Source organism: Carassius carassius, chromosome 6 (assembly GCF_963082965.1).
Source record: "Carassius carassius chromosome 6, fCarCar2.1, whole genome shotgun sequence".
Lineage (NCBI taxonomy): Eukaryota > Metazoa > Chordata > Actinopteri > Cypriniformes > Cyprinidae > Carassius > Carassius carassius.
In genome coordinates this window covers 10761451-10765749 of record NC_081760.1, presented here as the reverse complement: position 1 = coordinate 10765749, position 4299 = coordinate 10761451, and the positions used below count along the sequence as shown (strand labels likewise).

General features: G+C 37.0%; 1 long non-coding RNA gene across 2 annotated transcripts; it reads left to right on the top strand.

Annotated features, from left to right (window-relative positions):
* Positions 1-982: 982 nt before the first annotated feature.
* LOC132142385 (uncharacterized) lies at positions 983-2600 on the top strand. Of its 2 annotated transcripts, none has more exons than XR_009434051.1 (3): positions 983-1113; positions 2080-2195; positions 2339-2600. It is a non-coding gene; the product is annotated as an uncharacterized LOC132142385 (long non-coding RNA). The 2 variants fall into 2 exon arrangements; XR_009434052.1 differs by having other exon boundaries at positions 2045-2195.
* The last annotated feature ends 1699 nt before the right edge of the window (positions 2601-4299 follow it).

The following is a 4299-nucleotide window of genomic DNA, read 5'->3' as shown; positions in this document are numbered from 1 at the left end:
CTGCTGCGGCGAAGTAAATACAAACATTTCAAGCGATTCGCTAAAATATTTGTTTATAAAATACCAGATGGTGAACAACCCATTCTCCCTCCAAAGGCGTCAAGAAACGAAGCATGGTCAAGCGCCCCTAGCGTCACTTTCATGACGCCAAATGTGCCTCTCGGCGTCGCAATTTCGACGCACTATACCTTCATTGCTTTCAGTGGGAAACTTTTAGTGTCAGAATAGCGACGCGAGGACATGAGATGTTTATCGCTTTGAAATCACGTTCAAGAAATCTCATTCAGCACACATCGCGATACTTGCCACCAGTTTACAAGTGGCACAGGTTGGGTGAGTAATCGTAAATAGGCTCTTTTAATGCCTTATAAAATGTATTCTGTCTTCTTTATTAATCAGATTAGCGCCATATGTTTAATCGCTGTATTATATCGGTCATCCGCGGCTGTCTTTGAGTTTCATTGCGTTTAAATAAATGAACACAGCTGCTAATTAGTGTGATTAAACTCTATCGGTCACGTGACGTGCCATAGACCTTCGATCCGTTTTATATTAATTTCAGGTTCAATGATGTAAGTTGTATTTGTAGTAAAATCATGGTAATCACGACACTTACAATAGTAATAAATCAAATGTGAAGTTAAATCACAGTAAATGGGACATACCATGTTTTTACCACAGTAACTGTAGTTTTACTATGGTATATTAATAATCAATACAATAATCACCGAACCAGCTATGTTTGTATCACTGTAATGTTAGTGTTTTTATGTGCTTTTATATGACAGATACCACAGTAATCATATGTTCTGTACCATGCTTTTAATACCTTTTAATGTAAATCCAAAAAAATAAAACAAATTAAAAATAAATAAATAAAAAAAAAAAAAATTTTTCCATCTTGCAGTTCATTCATATCAGTTTATATCTAAATATTTTGCTGACATATCATTATTTACATTCTATATATAATTCAATTTTATTTTCTCTCCCCTTTTTTATTTTATTTTTAGCTGAAAAGACGTAAAGGCAGTCAGCCCAGTGGTGTTTCTGGAGAGGGATTCCTTCAGAAATGGAGAAGACAGAAAGCTGCGGAGGCAGACATTTGCAGCAGTAAGTCTGTGATAGTTTGAGCCTTTTATTACTTATAGCCACTTGATTACTTATTTGACGTCTTTCCTGTATTTGGCCTGGTGTTCTAGTGAGCATGATGACCATAAGTGTGTGTCAAACTTTTCATGACCTGATGACTGTGTTTCCCAATCCTGGTCCTGGACAACCCCAACACTGCACGGTTTTGGTGTCTCTCTTATCTGACAAACACACTTTTGAGGTCTTGGAGACTTCACTGATGAGCTGAATCAGGTGTGTTTGATCAGGGAGACGTCTTAAATGTGCAGTGTTGGGGTTCTCCAGGACCGGATTGGGAGCCACTGCCTTATGGGACACACTTATGTGTTTACAGAGATTTTTAATATCCAATTATCAATATTTCACATACTGTACATTGGACAGCTTTCCGTGACCTCTTGTGAGATCTCGGCAAAAATTCTGACGATTTATACCAAAACATGATGTATGATGGGATACACTAAGCGTTGTATAGTGCTCCGGAGCAGTATTGGAGAGGTTTAGTGTGTGTTAAGGACGCTGCGCTTTGGCAGTATTAAGACCAGGGACAGTCTTGTGCACACACTGTCACGTACACGTACACACACTCTCAAGTGGCCAAGACTGCAAGTGTGGGTATCTGGACAGGGTCAAAATCTTAAAAATGAACCCTAAACACAGTCGCACATCACAGTCTTAATAATTCAGTTTAACACTTGTATGATATTGTACAAGCCCCAGGACTGTCTCATCTGACACAAAATAATTCATATGACTATAGCTTGCTATTAATTACTTGCTTTTAATAATGCATGCATTTAACATTTAATTATACAGCATCTTTACAGAGAATGCTTTTATGGTCTAAACAAAACCCAGTGTAATGTACAAGTTGCACGTAATTAATAATATTTCCTTCCTTTCTGTCTTACAGGATTGTTTGCAGATAATGCTGTTCTTCTTTTTCAGGTCTACAATATTGAGCTCAACAGCTCTTTTAAGAGCCAACCCTCATAAACCTTCCTAAAAACTAAAAGAGCTATTACTGAGTCTCAGTGAATCTAGCCATGATCAGCTCTTCCCAGGTACATTTGTTTAAAATATTTTTGAATCAACATTTACTCATCAAATGCTCTGGTCTGAATCTTATTTTTAATTAACTTAATTATATGCTTAATGAGCAATATTAATTGCACACAAAATAAGTAGAGATTATCTTGTTTCACAGAAGAGAAGGAAGACCAAGGAAATTATTTGCTCAGGATGAGAAATGAAGACGGCCATCTTGTGCTCATACAAACAGAAGTCCTCTGGTATGTGTGTATTGAAGCAATGCTGTGTTATACAGCACTTTATGATGATCTCTCACAGAACTGTTCATGTCAGCCTTGATTTTTTTTAATACTATTACAATTACAGCATGTTAGCAAAGTGTGACTGGACATTGGACATCTTATGTTTTTAAAAACACACCACCTGTTTTAAAAGCAGACAAGTATCATGACATTGGTTTAGTTGATATAAACACCAATTGACATTATTTCATTGTTTTGTAAAAAATAAAAAATAACATGCAAAGCTACAGTGCATGTTATTTTTCTTCCTCTCTAGCAATAATACACAGCCTGAAATGCAATTAACTTTCAAGATATCACATGACATGATGAAACCATGATAAACTGTACAAATTCAAGTTCACCTTTCTAAGAAGGTGGCTTGGATGCAATACAAATGCGAAGTTCACAGCCTTGCCCACGTAATGGTCATCGTGATATGAGGCAATGTGTGCAATGCACAATTACATGAGGCAACATGTGGAAATGTTTGTTTCATGTAGGCTACTGCCATAGCTCAGAAATCTCAAATCAATGCGTGATTAGGCCTGCAGGGGGACAGACCTGACCACAAGACCTGGACAACATGGGTCAGCAAGGGCAGAGCAGGAGCATAGCCAGAGCTGTCGACCTTCACAGCAGCTGGACTAGATTAATGTCTAGTGCATAGCCATTCCTTCCTGATGAACTAACATTTCACAGTTTCTTATTTCAAAATATCATCTGTTTAGACAAGGACACACTGAGAATTTTGTTTTTCTTAGACATTACCCGTGCATAATAAGTTCATAACCGCATACTTACTATTGTGAATTATTGTTACAACTTGCAATTTTTTTTTGATAGAAAAGATAATTTAGTAATTGAAAGATAATTTGGATGGCATTAATATATAAAATTCAGTACCATAATGTTTCACACTAGAGCCACAGCATTCATGACATTTGTGCAGACTGCACAGTTTAAGGATTTAAAGTGTGTTTCTCAGCCCGTTGGCACAGGCTACATGAGAACTGTAATCTTAGGCTGAAATGTCATGTTTCTGGACCGACGGTCACAGAACAGAACCACCGCACCCAAGCCAAGCTGCTCTACAATCTAAAGATCTAACTACAGACACAGAGGTTTTTTAATGACACAGCAGAGCTATGCGATGCCAAAAATACTTCACCAAAAACTGCTTTTGGGAAAACCTTCATACCAGGAATTTACAGTAGTCAATTGGAAGGACAGATTTTCATGCAACACAGCGGTGTCTTTGTTCAGTTCAGTTTGACTAAAAAGAGGCCAATTTATTGTATTTATTTTGCTGGACTTTGTTAGTTCAGCAGTTCTGCAAATTTTAGTTAACTCTAAGCAGACAAAGGCAGGGTTCTTTTCCTGCCACAGTTTAAAAATCTAAAATAATGTTTAAAACATGCTAATGATCAGTTCAGATATTCCTGCCATACATGCAGAAACTTTTCTGATAATAATGCATGGGGTCATTCTTTTGTTTTGTGATCTCAGTTTTAATGTATAACTTTACCTTCACATCTGAAAACTAGATTTTATTGAACTTCTTTACTTAATCCGTAAATTTATTTAATAAAGTTCTCATAGTTTGGAATCAGGACACATAAACAGGAGTATTCCTTCATGCTTGAATTGACTACAAATGTAACATTTGCTTGACATTTTCAAGCCAAGCTTTAAGTAATCTATTCAGTGAAAGTGCTTTCTGCCATATTTTCTTCACCACAAAATGATTTTGTGTGAGGAACAGAGAACCATGTGTACAATCGGCCATCAGGTCTGTCTCACTCAACAGCCCTCTCTTCACAGGAGCAATGGCAGGGCTTCAAAGACCATGAGG